Source organism: Balaenoptera borealis (assembly GCF_965194805.1).
Source record: "Balaenoptera borealis genome assembly, chromosome: 14".
NCBI lineage: Eukaryota > Metazoa > Chordata > Mammalia > Artiodactyla > Balaenopteridae > Balaenoptera > Balaenoptera borealis.
The window spans coordinates 44,468,916-44,488,215 of record NC_138875.1 but is presented as its reverse complement, the minus strand read 5'-3'; positions in this window follow the sequence as shown (position 1 = coordinate 44,488,215).

Below are 19,300 nucleotides of genomic sequence, written 5' to 3'. Positions count from 1 at the left end.
TCCCACGCTCCTGGTGGAGCGACTGGGGGCACCCGCTCAGCGGAGAAAGCGTGCTGCCCGCTGCGTGTTTGGATGTTTCGCTGTAGCCGGCCTAAACAGGCCACGTATCATTTAAACACAACCATGCTTTGAGAAAGATTTTAGAAAGGACTGCCACGCATGTGGACTCAACCAGTGAGCAGAAATGTGTGCCGTTGTGGGCGCTGCAGTTAGCCCGAGTGTAAGAGAAACTACTGCATTTTTGTTGGTCTCAGGGAAAGGGTGTTCCTGCCAATCTCCGACCCGTTCATCCGCTGCCGCCTTCTTTTTACACTCTGCTAGAGTATTTACTTTATAGTGATGGAGGTGTGGGAATCCAGTAATTATGTGCCGAATGGAGGCCTGAACTTCTCTTCCTAGCTTTCATTTTTATAGATTTTTTTCTCTAAATATGTAGAAGTGAATGAAAGGAACTTTACTATAATTTTATTCAGCTGATTGGACTTCTTCTGAATTGAATGCCAAAAATATAAGACAAGGAAAAATGCAACATCCATAAAGCCAACATCATGGCTTTATGGTCCTTGATTTAAAGGAGGCTTCCCCAAACAAGAGTATCTCAAATTGACAGATTGGCACCCTGAAGTTTCTACCCTGGTAAGAATTTATTACAGGTGAGTATGACTTTCTCCTATGAATTGAAAAATGGGAGGTAGGAAAAGACAATAGGACATAATGACATGACAACTTAGCCACAGATCAATCTAGAAAAGATAACACGTGCGAGTTGAGGATCTGGAAATTCGTTTCCTTAAAACTATCTGTGCCTGAGGACCTCTTGGAAAGTCTTCTTTTATCCCCAGGGGTATACATATTCCCTTTTGAATACCTCTAATATATCCCTTACCCTTTATAATGTAAGAATCTCACACAACAGAGTGTGACTCAAGTTATAAGATATATTTTTTGGTAACAGGGCTCCTTAATGCAAGCATACTACTTTAGTACTCAACTCAAACTTAAAAAGGCAATTTATTTTTTACATTGAAGGTAAAACTAGCTGTATTAGGCTCTGTGAGAAGGACTTTCAAGGGTAATTTAGCCTGAATGGATTTTTGGAGATATAATTCACATACCATAAAGTTCAGTCCTTTAAAGTGTACTGTTCAGTGTTTTTTACTGTATTCAGAAAGTTGCACAATCATTACTGCTAATTCCAGAACATTTCCATCACCCCAACAAGAAGCCTGGTGCCCCCTAGGCAGTCACTCTCCAACGCAACACCCCCTCTAGCCCCTGGCAATCACTAATCTACTTTCTGTCTCTATGGATTTACTTATTCTGGACATTTCATGTAAATGGAATCATACAGTATATGGCCTTCTGTGTCTGATTTCTTTCACTGAGCATAACGTTCAAGGTTCATCCATATCGTAGCATGAATCAGTACGTCCTTCCTTTTTATGACTACGCCTAAATGGATTTTCGTCTTATGCATTGACTTTACAATCTAACACCACATGCACACACTGTTTCCAGTGAGTGACTGCACTGTAAAACACTATTTCTCTACTAGTTTATCCTAAACTATCTAACATGTTCATCTTCTAAGGTATTGTCTTCCCCTAAAGATTAAAGCTGAGTCACTGCCACATTTGCTTTTCAGCCTACATGAATGGGGAAAAGAGAATGGAAACGTACATGACTGATGGTTTCAGATCAAATTGTAGAAATGGCATTCAGCAATTTCACTCACATCCCACTGGCCCCAGTGTCTCCAAAGGAGACTGGAAAATGTAGGCTTGAGGGTTCTGTTGCTAGATGAAGAGGAGAATGAATATGGGATAGCGGTCAACGGTCTCCACCCCGCTTTATTAGGAATGAGGTACCTTGCAGGATGTATCAATATTTGCCTGAGGTCTAAGATATCACACGTCTCTCATTTCTCTGACTCCTCTGGACGTTGACCCTTTTTGCATCACTTGTCCTCTGAACCATTTACTCTGTCCAGAAAACATGAAGTGTTATGGTTGGCCAGGCCTTGGCCATGTGCCCACCCTCAAGGCCAAGCAGACAGGGTCTATCACTAAAAGAGAGGAAGCTTGCTGGACAAAATAGTAATAACACAAGCAACTAAGGACCTCTTTTCCAAGTATTGAAGATGAGACCCAGCTTCCTACTCTCCCCAAAATCAAAGAATCCCGTAAAACGTATGCTATGCCAATTTTGAAATACTGTGCTATGAAACATTCATGGGTTATTTTATTTTGCATGTGTGATACTGCTAGTCTCTTCTGATGTCTGGTGTGGTCAAGAATACGGACACTGAAGTCAGAGAAGCCTGAATTCAAAACCACTCCACCACCTGTGAATAAAAATAATATCACCATTATTGTTCACCATATATCAAGCATGGCACGTTACATACATTGTCTACTACATATATATTCTGCTTCTCACACAAACCCTGAGAAGCACATGTGTTGCCAGTTTTCAGATGTAGCGCCTGAAGCACAGAGCAATTAATTAACTTGCCCAAAGATAGCACTGGAGCAGAACCAGCTCGGTTCTTAATCCTTGAGACTTGATCACTAGGATAAATTGTTTTTCTATGTGTTCCCTCGCTTTGAAAGCATCTACAGAAATTCTAGCTTGCAATAGCTTGCAATACAGTTTTAGCAAGAAATCTGTGACTTTTAACAAGTTACTTGTCTTTTGTGAACCTCACATTCTTTATCTGTAAGCTTATGAAGTTGGGACTAGAAGATTTCTTGTATCCATTCCAGTATGAGAATCTGGAATCAGTATGAGTATGAGTATATGAGAATCTATTATTCTTTCCACTATTATTAAATTTCACTATGTTAACAGTAGATGGTGCTATTGAGTATTGGCTTCAAAAGCCAATAAAAAACCAGTTCTGATTCCTGAGTACATGGATCTCACATAAGAGATACCGACCTGTACATCAGAGCATTGGAGGTCAGGGGATGCTGAGAAAATTTGTACATTAAAAGTTTCTTAAGCTTCTGTGGAATCTAAAAAATGTGAATGTATATACAAAACAGAAACAGACTCACAGACATAGAAAACAAACTTATGACTATCAGAGAGAGGGCGGGACAAATTAGGGTATGGAACTAACAGGTACAAACTACTATGCGTAAAACAGATAAGCAACAAGGATTTACTGTATAGTATAGGGAGTTATACCCAATATCTTGTAACAACCTATAATGGAATATAATCTGCAAAAATCCTGAATCAGTATGCTGTACACCTGAAACTAATACACTATTATAAATCAACTATACTTCACTTTTTAAAAAAGTTTTGTAAGCTCAAAGATTTTTATGCTATGCTACTTTAAAACACTAAAAAAAGAAAGGTTCAAATATATAATCCACATATTGGCCCACACTTTTTATTCTATTTACTGTACTGGATTTTTTTTTTTTTTTTTTTGGCTGCATTGGGTCTTCATTGCTGCTGTGGGTGGGCTTTCTGAAGTTGCAGTGAGCGGGGGCTACTCTTCCTTGTGGTGCACAGGCTTCTCATTGCAGTGGCTTCTCTTGTTGCAGAGCATGGGCTCTAGGCGCTCAGGCTTCAGTAGTTGTGGCACGTGGGCTCAGTAGTTGTGGCTCGCAGGCTCAGTAGTTGTGGCGCACGGGCTTAGTTGCTCTGCGGCATGTGGGATCTTCCCGGACCAGGGCTCAAACCCATGTCCCCTGCAGTAGCAGGAGGATTTTTAACTGCTACGCCACCAGAGAAGCCCCTGTACTGGATGTTTTGAGTATACTTATTATCATTAAAATTCTGACTAAAACAGATGGCATCCATTTCCTGGTTATTTTAAGGATGAATCATAGCCACAATTTTGCTCATAATTCTATTTTATACTTATTATAGGTATTTAAGCCCTATATAAATCCTTCTCTAATTTAATCTTCAGCAAGTAAAAATCTTTTATACATATTTTCTCCTTTATGCTTCTAAGGGAATAATATTAATGCTTGGTTTTAAATCATATGTAAATACTTCCAAAAACAACTGGGTTTGGATAAGAAAAATGTAGATGGGGGAACGGTGGGTGAGAATGTTGAAGATCTAAACTCTAAACAATTCTATAAACATTAATCCTCAAGATTTAGGCTAAAAACAAATACAAATTTGCATGCCATATTTAGATTGGTTGCATAAACCCATGACTTTCCGTTTAGGAAAAATTACAATATCATTTTAAATGTGAGGAACAGTCCTAGAGAGATAAAGTAATTTCCCCAAGGTTATATGCCTAGTTAGGTGCAGAGCTAGAAAATGCTTCCCAGTTTCCTGACTTTTAGTTTCAAGCACTTTTCATTATACTTCCTCGGTTTATATATTAACTGAAAAGTTTTTACTTATTTGTCCCTCCTTATTTCAGAAATTATTTAATGCAATGGATATTGTTTTAATACATACTTCTATATAAATGCTTTTAATGTCAACACATTAAAAATGATTTTATCTCTATAAAAATAAAAGGAATAGTTACAGCTGCTAAGCAGTCCCCAAAAGTCATGTACTTTTTTAGCTAACTTGCTATGCAACTTAAAAAAATACTTGCAGTTTGAAAGAAACTAAAGACCTGAACACATGAAATGACATCTCATGTTCATGGATCGGAAGACTTAATAAGATGTCAACACTCCCCAAACTGTTCTACAGATTGATATCAAATTACCAACTGGCTTCTTTGTAGAAACTGGCAAGCTGATAGTAAAGTATATGTCAAAATTCAAGGGATCCAGAATAGCCAAAACAATCTTTAAAAAAAACAAAAACAAAAAACAAAGTTGGAGGACTCAAACCAGCTAATTACAAACTTATTACAAAGCTACAGTAACCAAGACAGTGTGATACAGGCAGAATAAACCCTCGCATTTAAGGGCAATTGAATTTTTTAAAGGGTACCAAGACAATTAGAGGAAAATAAAATAGTCTTTTCAACAAATGGTGGTAGGTCAACTGGTTATCTACATGCAAATGAATGAAGTTGGACCCCTACCTCACACCATACATACAAAAATTAACTCACACTTAATGACCTAAATGTAAGATCTAAAACTATAAAACTCCTAGAAAAAAACATAGGCATGCATCTTGATAACCTGGAATTAGGCAATGGTTTCTTAGATACAACAGCAAAAGCAGAAGCAACAACAACAGCAACAAAAAGAGGGAAACTGAACACCACCAAATTTTAAAACCTGTGCTTCAAAGGACACTGTTAAGAAAGTGAAAAGACAGCCCACAGAATGGGAGATTTTTTTTTGCAAATCACATATCTAATATGATTTGATGAAAATCTGATAAATTTAAATACTGCCAAAAACTGGTTTTGGATACCAAAAGTGCAGAAATACAAGGGAAAAAATCTAGTACATGTAAAGAACTATTATAACTCAATAATAAAAAAGATAAATTATCCAATCAAAAATGTGCAACATCTAGTTAACATCCATCACCATACATAGTTACAAAAATTGTTTTTTCTTGTGATGAGAACTTTTCAGACCTACTCTCTTAGCAACTTTTTGGTGACCATTTCACAATATACACAAATACTGAATCATTACCTTTTACACCTGGAAGTAGTATACTATTATGTCAATTATAGCTTAATAAAAATAAAAGGAAACTCCTAAACAGATAAAGGTTATGCAGCAAAGATTCATAATATTATACCTAATGGTTAAATGTAAGTAAGAATCATTTCCTTTAAAATCAGAATGAGGGACTTCCCTGGTGGCACAGTGGTTAAGAATCTGCCTGCCAATGCAGGGGGCACAGGTTAAAGGAAGATCCCACATGCCTCGGAGCAACTAAGCCCGTGCACCACAACTACTGAGCCTGCACTCTAGAGCCTGCAAGCCACAACTACTGAAGCCCAAGTGCCTAGAGCCTGTGCTCTGCAAGAAAGGAAGCCACCGCAATGAGAAGCCCACGTGCCACAGGGAAGAGTAGCCCCCCGCTCGCCGCAACCAGGGAAAGCCCACGTGCAGCAACAAAGACCCAACGCAGCCATAAATAAATAAACAAATAAGTAAATAAATAAATTTATTTAAAAAAAGAAATTATATAGTGGGATAAATATATAGCACACCTTCCTCATATTTATATAGCTGTCCCATCTACTCTCCTCCCAAAAGTAGGAGGCAGGACTCATATTTTCAGCTTCTCTTATAGCTAAGACATCATCATTTGACTTAAGTTTTGTCAGCTAGACATATATCTGCAAGAATCCTATCTGAAAGTGAATTATATGAGGAAACATTTTTGGAGAGCTTTCATTTATGCTCTCATTGGTAGTGAGAGACACTATAAAGCTGTCAGTTCCACTAAAATTAATCCAGAAGTTCAGTGCAATTCCAATCAAAATACCCACAGAGACTTTATGGAATTTGACAAAGTAATCCTAAAATTCATACCTAAGAGCAAAGATCTAAGAAGAGTTAAGATAATTTGGGGGACTTCCCTGGTGGTCCAGTGGTTAAGACTCCATACTCCCAATGCAGGGGGCCTGGGTTCGATCCCTGGTCAGGGAACTGGGTCCCACATGCCTCAACTAAAGATCCCACATGCCGCAATTAATACCCGGTGCAGCCAAATAAATAAATTAAATAAATAAATGTTTTTTTTAAAAAAAGATAATTTTGAAGTTAAATAAAAAGGGAGAGGAATTTGCCCGACCAGCAAGCAAGATATATTAAAGTTATAATACGGTGATGAAGAGACAGGCGTAGACAAATAGGCCAATGGAATAGAATGGAGAGCTGTGGGACAGAGCAACTTGAAACATGAACAAAGCAATGTAGAACGGACAGATTATTCAATAAACAGTGCTTCAGTAATTGGTTATCTCTATGGAACAAAAACCCGATTCGTTTTCTATGTCACGGCATACAAAAAAAATCAGGTCAGGTAGAATAAAGATGCAAACAGTAATAACACTTACTTGATGCTTATTTCGTGCCCAGTACTGTTTTAAGCATTTTATATATCCCGATTCATTTAGTCCTCATAACAACCCTGTGAGTAGGTACTATTTTTTTATTTATTTATTTATTTATTTTTGGCTGTGTTGGGTCTTTGTTTCTGTGTGAGGGCTTTCTCTAGATGCGGCGAGCGGGGGCCACTCTTCATCGCGGTGCGCGTGCCTCTCACTGTCGCGGCCTCTCTTGTTGCGGAGCACAGGCTCCAGACGCGCAGGCTCAGTAGTTGTGGCTCATGGGCCCAGTTGCTCCACGGCATGTGGGATCCTCCCAGACCAGGGCTCGAACCCATGTCCCCTGCATTGGCAGGCAGATTCTCAACCACTGCGCCACCAGGGAAGCCCTAGGTACTATTAATATCATTCCCATTTTATAGATGAGGAGACTGACGCAAAAGAGATTAACTAAATTGTCCCAGGCCACAGTACCACAAAGTAAAACAGCTGTGATTTGTACTCAGGTAATCTGCCTCTTGAGTACCCATTTTAAACAACTACACTAACACTGCCTCCCTTTCATGAAGGAAATAGGGACAGATTTCTTAAACAAGATTCAAAAAGTGCAAACCATAACAGAAAAGATTGATAATCGAACTACATTAAATTTAAGATCTTTTTATCAGAAGATCACAAAGTAGTGAAAATTCAAGCTACAAATGTGCAAAGATATATATCTACCGTAAAGAACTCCTATAATTAATAAGAAAAAAGGCAAGCTATACAATTGATACTGTATAAGTGCCAGAACACAACACAATATGATACAAGTGACAGAAAGTCACAAAAGAGGAAATCTGAATGACCAATATATATTTAAGTATTCTCAAAGTTTTAAAAGATGAGCAAAGGATATAGACAGTTCTCCAAGAAAAGATATACAAATAGGCAATAAACACATGAAAAGGAGTTCACCATTATTAACCATCATGGAAATGAAAATCAAAACCATAATAAAATACCACTTCACACCCACAGGATAGCTATAATCCAAAAGACAATAACAAGTGTGACAAAAATGTGGAGAAATTTGAACCTTCATACAATGCTGGTGGGAAAGTAAAGTGGTGCAGCTGGTTTGGAAGACAAGCTGTTTTCCAAACTATTAAACATAGAGTTACCATATGATCCTAAGAGACTCCTAAGAGAAATAAAAACATATGTCAACACAAAAACTTGTACCTGAATGTTCATAACAGTATATTAGTAACAGTCAAAAAGTAGAAACAATCCAAATGTTCATTAACTGATAAATTAATAAGTAAAATGTGGTATAGCCATGCAATAGAATGTTATTTAGCAATAATAAGAAATGAAGTACTGAGACTTCCCTCGTGGTCCAGCAGCTAAGACTCTGCACTCCCAATGCAGGGGACCCGGGTTCAATCCCTGGTCAGGGAACTAGATCCCACATGCCACAACTAAGAGTTCACATGCTGAAACTAAAGATTCCGCATGCCGCAGCTAAAGGATCCCACATGCCGCAACAAAGATCCCACATGTGGCAACGAAGATCCCGCATGCTGCAACTAAGACCCGGCATAGCCAAATAAATAAATAATTTTAAAAAAGAAATGAAGTACTGTTACATGCTACAACATAGATGAACCTTGTAAACATGCTAAGTGAAACAAGCCAGTCACAAAGGACCACATATGAATCCATTTATACAAAACATTTAGAATATGTACATCTATAGAGATAGAAAATAGATTAGTGCTTGCCTAGGCCTGGTGGTAAAGATGGAGATGGGAAGAGTAGGAGAGTTGGGAGGTTATGGCTAAGGGGCGCCAGGTTTCTTTTTGAAGTAGTGAAAATATTCTAGTAATGATTGTGATGATGATGCATAACTCAGTGTATGTGCTAAAAGCCATTGAACTGTATCATTTAAATGGGTGAATTGTATGGTATGTGAATTATATCTCAATAAAGCTGTTACCAAAAAAGGTACAAATGCAATGTTTTGCAATTTTTAAAAAATCAGAGATGAGGAAAACTATTACAATTTTTGTTGTAAGTTTTGGTAAAAACAAAACCATAAATGAAAAGAAATTCTAGTCATGGTTCTTCTACTGCCCACTTTTAAGACCTTGGAACTAGTCACTTAACCTTTCTGATCTCAGGAATCATCACCTGTAGACTAAAGACTGTATGATTGCTAATAACTCATGATTCTAAACAACGGTTCTTAATGTTTAGAATCACAGATCTCTTTGAGAAGTTGATAAACATCAGAAACATTCTGGTGAAAATCAGAAACAAGGCACTATTAATTACTATTAATATTTAATATTGTTTTGAAAATTTGGGTTAATGAAATAAAAATAAGTATAAATATTGGAAAAGAAAAGCAAATTATTATATACTCAGAAAGCTCAGATAAATTTACTGAAAAGTATAGTGAAAATTAATAAAAGTACTCAATAAAGAATTCTAAATTCATAAAGTCAATAGCAATGAATAAGAATAATTCAATTAGAAAAAAAATTTTTTTAAAAGATATCACATTCAAATCCATACTCCTAAATTAGAATGTTATCTCAACCAATGAAAATTTCAACACCATATATGACAAAAACAAAACAAAACAAACAAATCTTAAATGTTCTTGTAAAAATGCTACAGTAGCAGATAAGATCGCAGTTAATGGTCAGTTAAATTACAAATAAGTGCTACTTTAGATGCATTCCACAAAATTTGATATGTTTGTTTTTCATTTTCGTTTGGTTCAAAATACTTTCCAAATTCCCTTTGCTATTTCTTTGTGTACCCATGGATTATTTAAGAGTATGTTATTTATTTCTCAAATATTTGGGATTTTTCAAATGTTTTCATTATTGATTTATAATTTAATTCCATTGTGATCAGAAGGTACTTGGTATGATTGAATTATTTTAAATTTATTGAGAGTTCATTTAAGGTTCAGAATATGGTCTATCTTGGTAAATGTTCTTTGCACATTTGAAAAAAAAGATGGATTCTATAATTGTTAGAAGGATGTTCTCTAAATGTTAATTATGTAATATCGTGTTCTTCATGTCCTCTATATCTTTGTCTTGTATTTTTATGTTTATCTGTATTAGTTTCTTAGGGCTGCTCTAACAAATTGCCACAGACTGAGAAGCCTAAAACAAGAGAAATTTCTTTTCTCATAGTTTTGGATTCTAGAAGCCCAAAATCAAAATGTCAGCAGGGCCGTGCTCCCTTAGAAGGCTCTAAGGAAGAATCCTCTTCCCTCTTCCAGCCTGTGGTGGATACTGACAATTCTTGGCATTCCATGGCTTGTGGCAGCTCCAGTCTCTGCTTGCTGTCACTTGGCCTGCTTCCCTATGTCTCTGTATCTTCAAACCTCTCTCTCCTTATAAGGACCAATCCTTGGACTTAGGGCCCACTATAATCCAGTATGGCCTCATCTTAACTTGATTACATCTGCAAAGACCCTATTTTCAAATAAGGTCACATTCATAGGCATCGGGATTAGGAATTCAACATATCTTTTTGAGGGATGCAATTCAACCTACAATACTATCCTTTTTTTTTTTTTTTTTTTTTTTTTTTTGTCTGCGTCTCGTGGCTTGCAGGATCTCAGTTCTCTGACCAGGGATTGAAACCGGGCCACAGCAGTGAAAGCCCAGAATCCTAACCATTAAGCCACCAGGGAACTCCCCTACAATACTATTCTTTTTTTTTTTTTAATTAATTAATTTATTTACTTATTTATGGCTCTGCTGGGTCTTCGTTTCTGTGCGAGGGCTTTCTCTAGTTGCGGCGAGTGGGGGCCACTCTTCATTGCGGTGCGCGGGCCTCTCTGCACGGGCCTCTCACTATCGCGGCCTCTCTTGTTGCGGCGCACAGGCTCCAGATGCGCAGGCTCAGTAATTGTGGCTCATGGGCCTAGTTGCTCCGCGGCATGTGGGATCTTCCCAGACCAGGGCTTGAACCCGTCTCCTCTGCATTGGCAGGCAGATTCTCAACCACTGCGCCACCAGGGAAGCCCCTACAATACTATTCTTGTATCTAGTCTTATATCCTTATATTTATCCTCATAGAAGGATGTAGCCTTCTATATCTTTAGACTAAAATTTTGAGTAAGAGTTTTGGTGTACTACTATTAATTATTGAGAGAGAAGTATAGAAATATCTGGTTATAATTGTGGATTTGTCTTATTTCTCATTTCGGTTCTTATCAGTTTTTGCTTCATGTAATTTGAGGTTCTTTATTAGGTACATTAACATTTAGTAGTGCTAACTTCTCTTGATGAATTAACTCCTTTACTTAAGAATGTCTATTACTACTTCTATTCAGCATCATACTGGAGGCCCTAGCTAGCATAATAAGGCAAAAAAAAAGAAATATATGGTTTATGGATCAGAAAGAAAAATAAATAAATCTCTCATTATTTGGCAGAATAATACCTTCTACATAGAAAATTTATTTTAGTATCATAGAAAAATTATTGATAACAGAAAAAGAATTCTACAAGTTTGCTAGATAAAAGATCAATATACAAAAAAAATCAATTGTGCTATTACATATCAGCACAATTAGAAATTTGAAAATAGATGTTTTAAGAGATACGTTTTTCAATAACAAATATTTGAGACTACTGACAAAATATTTATATATAGTAATACATATAATTATTTTTAAAACTTGGAGGTATTTTGTGAAGAAAACTACAAAACTTTATTGAAAAACTCAGGAATTTAAAAGAATGCTTAAGTAGATAGAGAGATATACTTTGTTCATGAGCTCGGTACTATAAAGATGGCAGATCTTCCCCAATTAATATGTGACTTCAATTCTAAGGTTAAGAATATTAAAATCACAAAAGAAGAAATGGGTAAATTTTACTACTTCAAAACTTAAAACTTTTTTTTTTTTGGCCATGCTGCACAGCATGTGGGATCTTAATTCCCTAGCCAGGGATGGAACTCGTGACCCCCTGCAGTAGAAGCGTGGCATCTTAACCACTGGACCAACAGGGAAGTCCCTAAAACTATTATTTGATCAAAAAAAGTAACAAAATTCAGGAAAACAAAAAGACAGGAGGAAAAATTTATCATACATGTAACAAAAAGCAAATATGTTTTTCATATAAAGGGTTTCTAATAAAGCCTTTTTATGAGAAACATGTTTTCTTTTTGTTATATTTATGATAAATCTTTCCTTCTATGTTTTTGTTCTTACACATCTCTCAAATCAGTTCCATTTCTTCTTTCCAGCCTCAGTTATTGTCTCACTTTAGCGCTTCATTATACCTCACCTCAATTTTTCAATGGCCAAATAATTGGCTCTTTCAATTTCCAGTCTTGCCCAGTTCCAATTGTATTCACCAAAGTGAACTCTCCAAAAATGCATATGTAAACATGTTACTCACTTCCATAAAAATTTTCAGTGACTCCCCATAGCACAAATCCCTGGCACATATTAGGATATACCTTGACATGGTCCTTGTCCTCCCCCCAGTCTTTTGATCTTCAAATGCAAAATTTTAACAATATTTGAAACACTTGATGGGACTTTCCTGGTGGTCCAGTGCTTAAGATTCTGTACTTCCACTGCAGGCGTCGTGGGTTCAATCCCTGGTCAGGGAACTAAGATCCCACATGCTGTGAGGCCAGAAGAAAACAAAACAAAAAAAACTTAAATTTCCTTAAATCTATCAACGCTCTTTAATTATAATAGAATTTTAATAGAAGTTCCCTAAGCCTTTAATTACAGGAAAACTGAGACCCACTCAAAATAACTCACATACAATGCAAAGGGAACTGTTACAATATAGACTTTTCATCAAATCCAAGGGCAGGAACTGAAATATAACAGGGCTTGATGCAAACAGAAATAGAAATGCTAGAGCCAAAGCTCCTTCCTCAGTCCGGGTTCTTAATGTCCTTTTCATCTCAGCCTCTTTTCTGTTATGGAGTCTATGCTTTTTCTAAACCCCTCTCTTTCCTCTTCTTTCTCTTCTTCCTCTTCTTCTTTCCCTCCTCCTCTTTCTCATCCTCTTCCTCCTCCTTGTCCTCCTCCTCCACCCTCTTCCTCTTCCTCTCCTTTTCATTTCTTTTCATTCCTCCTCCTCCTCCTGCTCCTCCTCCTTTTCCTCTTCCTCCTTCCTCTATTTCTTATACACACACACACACACACACACAGAAACACACCTTTTTCTCTTTACTCATTTTACATGATACTTAATATAGTTGTCCAAATCCCAATTCTATATGATGTAATAAAGTATTCCCTCTGCTTCCCTGTTCAGTTTATTAAAACAGATTAAATGGTTGGTTGTTTTTAGGTGTCCATCCTTGCTTTAATTAGCCATGGTCAGTGACAAGCAGTCATGTATTATAAAAAGTGTTATGGGAAGGGCAGGCAATGAAAACTTCCCTTTAATCCTACTACCACTTCTTCATCATTCTCTTTTCATGTGATTAATTCTTATTCTTTCAACATTAAGCTCAAATTTCACCTTCTCATGAGATAGAATTCTCTGACCTTCAGATCTAACCATAAGCTGTCCCTCTATGTGTCTCATAGCATACCTTAATATAGACTGTATCTCATAAAATAATCATTTGTTTCCTCATCTGTTCTCTTATTTAAATTTTGAGCTTTTAGCAAGCAAGTACACATTAGGCACTCATTTCATCACCCACATAAGATAAATGAGTGAAAGTTATAAAGAGAGAAATCTTAAAAGTTTTACTTGGTGGCTTTGTAAATTGACATCCCACTTTTGAAAAGCAATTTGAAAGGTATCAAGAGCTATGAAAATGTTTATAGTCCTGCACAAATTTGATTTCACTATGGAGAATTCATTTCATTTCATTCAATAAATACTTACTCACTCCTTTTTATAGATTACACACTGCTGTAAACTCTAGGCTTTAGAACAAGGCCAGCAAAGACCTGCCATAATCATATCATGACCATTAGAAGTTTGAACCATGAACGCTGCTCTCCATGGTTCTGAACAGTACTTGCCATTCAGGACACAAGTCTAGTTCACTAATATCTCCTGTGTAATCTTACACCAGAGTTGTGAAGCAGAGTGGGGAAGAGAGAACAATAAGAGAAAAATCTAGAAGACAGAGGAAGAGAGATCATTACAAAGGCATAGCCACTTAGAGAGTCTTGATCAACCACTAGGATAAATAAATGAATTTAGTAAGGTCACTGGATATAAAATAAGTATATTTAGATGGGGAGATTAGCTCAAGATAGCAGAGTAGAGGACGTGCGCTCACCCCTTCTTGCGAGAGCACAGGAATCACAACTAACTGCTGAGCAACCACCAACGGAAAAATGCTGGAACCTACCAAAAAGGATACTCTACACGAAAAGACAAAAGAGAGACCACAGTGAGACAGTCAGAGGGGTGCAATCACAATAGAATCAAATCCCATAACCACCAGGTGGGTGACCCACAAACTGGACAACAGTTATACCACAGAAGTTCTCCCTCTGGATTGAAGGTTCTGAGCCCCACATCATGCTTCCCAGCCTGGGGGTCTGGCACCAGGAGGAGTACCCTGAGAGTCTGGCTTTGAAGGCCAGTGGGATTTGACTGCAGGACTTCCACAGGACTGAGGGAAGCAGAGACTCCACTCTTGGAGGGCACATGCAAAGCCTTGGGCACACAAGGACCCAGGGGAAAATATCAGTGACACCATAAGAGACTGGGCCAGACCTACCTGCTAGAATTGGAGGGTCTCCTGCAGAGGTGGGGGCAGCTGTGGCTCACTACAGGGACAAAGACACTGGCAGCAGCACTTCGGGGAAGTACTCATTGGCATGAGCCCCCCCAGAGGCCGCCATTAATCCCACCAAACAGCCTGTAGGCTCCAGGACTGGGTTGCCTCAGGTGACCAAACAACAGAGAGGGAACAGAGCCTCAGCCATCAGCAGACAAGTGGATTAAAGTTTTGCTGAGCATGGCCCTGCCCACCAGAGGGACAAGAACCAGCTCTACCCACCACCAGTCTCTCCCATCAGGAAGCTTGCACAAGCCTCTTAGATAGCTTCATCCACCAGAGGACAGACAGCAGAAGCAAGAACTACTATCCTGCAGCCTGTGGAATGAAAACCACAATCACAGAAAGTTAGACAAAATAAAATGGCAGAGGATTATGTCCCAGATGAAGGAACAAGATAAAACCCCAGAAAAACAACTAAGTGAAGTGGAGATAGGCAACCTTCCAGAAAAAGAATTCAGAATAATAATAATGAAGATGATCCAGGGTATTGGAGAAAGAATGGAGGCAAGGATCGGGAAGATGCAAGAAATGTTCAACAAAGACCTAGAAGAACTAAAGAACAAACAAATAGATATGAACAATACAATAATTGACATGAAAAATACACTAGAAGGAATCAATAGAAGAATAATTGAGGCAGAAGAACAGGTAAGTGACCTGGAAGACAGAATAGTGGAAATCACTGCCATGGAACAGAATAAAGAAAAAAGAATGAAAAGAAATGAAGACAGTCTAAGAGACCTCTGGGACAACATTAAATAAACCAACATTCACTCTATAGGGGCCCCAGAAGGAGAAGAGATAGAGAAAGGACCTGAGAAAATATTTGAAGAGATAACAGTTGAAACTTCCCTAACATGGGAAAGGAAACAGTCACCCAAGTCCAGGAAGCACAGAGTCCCAGGTAGGGTAAACACAAGGAGGAGCATGCCAAGACACATACTAATCAATCTGAAAAAAATTGAAGACAAAGAAAAATTATTAAAAGCAACAAGGGAAAAATGACAAATAACATACAAGGGAACCCCCATAAGGTTATCAGCTGATTTCTTAGCAGAAACTCTGCAGGCCAGAAGGGAGTGGCATGATATATTTAAAGTGATAAAAGGGAAGAACCTACAACCAAGAATACTCTACCCAACAAGGCTGTCATTCAGATTTGACAGAGAAATGAAAAGCTTTACAGACAAGTGAAAGCTAAGAGAATTCAGCACCACCAGATCAGCTTTGCAACAAATGCTAAAGGAACTCCTCTAGACGAGGAAGAGACCAGCAACTTAAAACAACCTTGAACATATATAGACTGCTATATCAAAACCTCATGGGAACAAGAAACCCAAAAACTACAATAGATACACACACAAAAAAGAAAAAGCAACCCAAACAAACACAACACTAAAGATGGTCATCAAACCACAAGAGAAGAGAACAAACAGGAAGAGAAGAAAAAAGACCTACAAAAACAAACCCAAAACAATTAAGAAAAAGGTAATAGGAACATACATATTGATAATTACCTTAAATGTAAGCAGATTAAAAGCTCCAACAAAAAGACATAGACTGGCTGAATGGATAAAAAACAAGACCCGTATATATGCTGTCTACAAGAAACCCACATTAGACCTAGGAACACATACAGACTGAAAGTGAGGGGATGGAAGAAAGTATTCCATGCAAATGGAAATTAGAAGAAAGCTGGAGTAGCAATACCCATATCAGACAAAATAGACTTTAAAATAAAGACTGTTATAAGAGACAAAGGAAGACACTACATAATGATCAAGGGATCAAGCCAAGAAGAATATATATCAATTGTAAATATATATACATCCAACACAGGAGCACCTCAACATATAAGGCAAATACTAACAGCCATAAAGGGAGAAATCAACAGTAACACAATAATAGTGGGGGACTTTAACACCCCGCATTCATCAATGGACAGATCATCCAGACAGAAAATCAATAAGGAAACACAGGCCTTAAATGACACATTAGCCCAGATGGACTTAATTGATATTTATAGAGCATTCCATCCAAAAGCAGCAGAATACGCATTCTTCTCAAGTGCACATGGAACATTCTCCAGGATTGACTGCATGCTGGGCCACAAAGTGAGCCTCAATAAATTTAAGAAAACTGAAATCATATCAAGCATCTTTTCTGACCACAACACTATGAGATTAGAAATAAACTACAGGAAAAAAACTGTAAAACACACAAACACGTGGAGGCTAAACAGTATGCTATGAAACAACAAATGGATCACTGAAGAAATCAAAGAGGAAATCAAAAAATACCTAGAGACAAATGAAAATGAAAACACAACAATCCAAAACCTATGGGATGCAGCAAAAGCAGTTCTAAGAGGGACGTTTATAGCAATACAATCTTACCTCAGGAAACAAGAAAAGTTTCAAATAAACAACGTAACCTTACACCTAAAGCAACTAGAGAAGGAAGAACAAATAAAACCTAAAGTTAATAGAAGGAAAGAAATCATAAAGACCAGAGCAGAAATAAATGAAATAGAGACTAAGAAAACAATAGCAAAGATCAATGAAACTAAAAGCTGGTTCTTTGAAAAGATAAACAAAATTGATAAACCTTTAGCCAGACTCATCAAGAAAGAAAGGGAGAGGACTCAAATCAATAAAATTGGAAGTGAAAAAGGAGAATTTACAACTGAAACCACAGAAATACAAAGGCTCATAAGAGACTACTACAAACAACTGTATGCCAATAAAATGGACAACCTGGAAGAAGTGGACAAATTCTTAGAAAGGTACAATTTCCCAAGACTGAACCAGGAAGAAATAGAAAATATGAACAGACCAATCACAAGCACTAAAATTGAAACTGTGATTTAAAAACTTCCAACCAAAAAGTCCAGGACCTGATGGCTTCACAGGCGAATTCCATCAAACGTTTAGAGAAGAGCTAACACCTGTCCTCCTGAAACTGTTCCAAAAAATAGCAGAGGAAGGAAAACACCCAAACTCATTCTATGAGGCCACCATCACTCTGATACCAAAACTAGACAAAGATACCACAAAAATAGAAAATTACAGGCCAATATCACTAATGAACATAGATGCAAATATCCTCAACAAAATACTAGCAATCCAAATCCAACAACACACTAAAAAGATCATACACCTTGATCAAGTGGGGTTTATCCCAGGGTTGCAAGGATTTTTCAGTATCCACAAATCAAACAGTGTGATACACCACACCAACAAATTGAAGAATAAAAACCATATGATCATCTCAATAGATGCAGAAAAAGTTTTTGACAAAATTCAACACCAATTTATGATAAAAACTGTCCCGAAAGTGGGCATAGAGGGAACATACCTCAACATAATAAAGGCCATATACAACAAACTTACAGCTAACATCATACTCAACGGTAAAAAGCTGAAAGCATTTCCTCTAAGATCAGGAACAGGACAAGGATATCCACTCTCACCACTTTTATTCAACATAGTTTTGGAAGTCCTAGCTATGGCAATCAGGGAAGAAAAAGAAATAAAAGGAATCCAAATTGGAAGAGAAGAAGTAAAACTGTCACTGTTAAAAAAAACAAAACAAAAAACTGTCACTGTTTCCAAATGACATGATACACATAGAAAATCCTAAAGACACTACCATAAAACTACTAGAGCTCATCAATGAATTTGGTAAAGTTGCAGGTTACATAATTAATACACAGAAATCTGTTGCATTTCTATACACTAACAATGAAAGATCAGAAAGAGAAATTCAAGAAACAACCCCATTTACCATCATATCAAAAAGAATAAAATACTTTGGAATAAACCTACCTAAGGAGACAAAAACCTATATTCCAAAAACTATAAGATGCTGATGAAAGTAATTGAAGATGACACAAACAGATGGAAAGATATACCATGTTTTTGGATTGGAAGAATCAATATTGTCAAAATGACTATACTACCCAAGGCAGTCTACAGATTCAATGCAATCCCTATCAAATTACCAATGGCATTTTTCACAGAACTAGAACAAAAAAATCTTAAAATTTGTATGGAGACAGAAAAGACCCCCAAATAGCCAAAGCAATCTTGAGAAAGAAAAATGAAGCCTGAGGAATCAGGCTCCCTGACTTTAGACTACACTGCAAAGCTACAGTCATCAAAACAATATGGTACTGGCACAAAAACAGACATATAAATCAATAGAACAGGATAGAAAACCCAGAAATAAACCCACGCACCTATGGTCAATTAATCTATGACAAAGGAGGCAAGACTATACAATGGTGGAAAGACAGTGTCTCCAACAAGTAGTGCTGGGAAAACTGGACAGCTATGTGTAAAAAAATGAAATTAGAACATTCTCTAACACCTTACACAAACATAAGCTCAAAATGGATTAAAGAGCCAAATGTGAGACGGGACACTATAAAACTCTTAGAGGAAAACACAGGCAGAACACTTTCTGACATAAATCGCAGCAATATTTTTTTTTAATCTGTCTCCCAGAGTAATAGAAAGAAAAACAAAAATA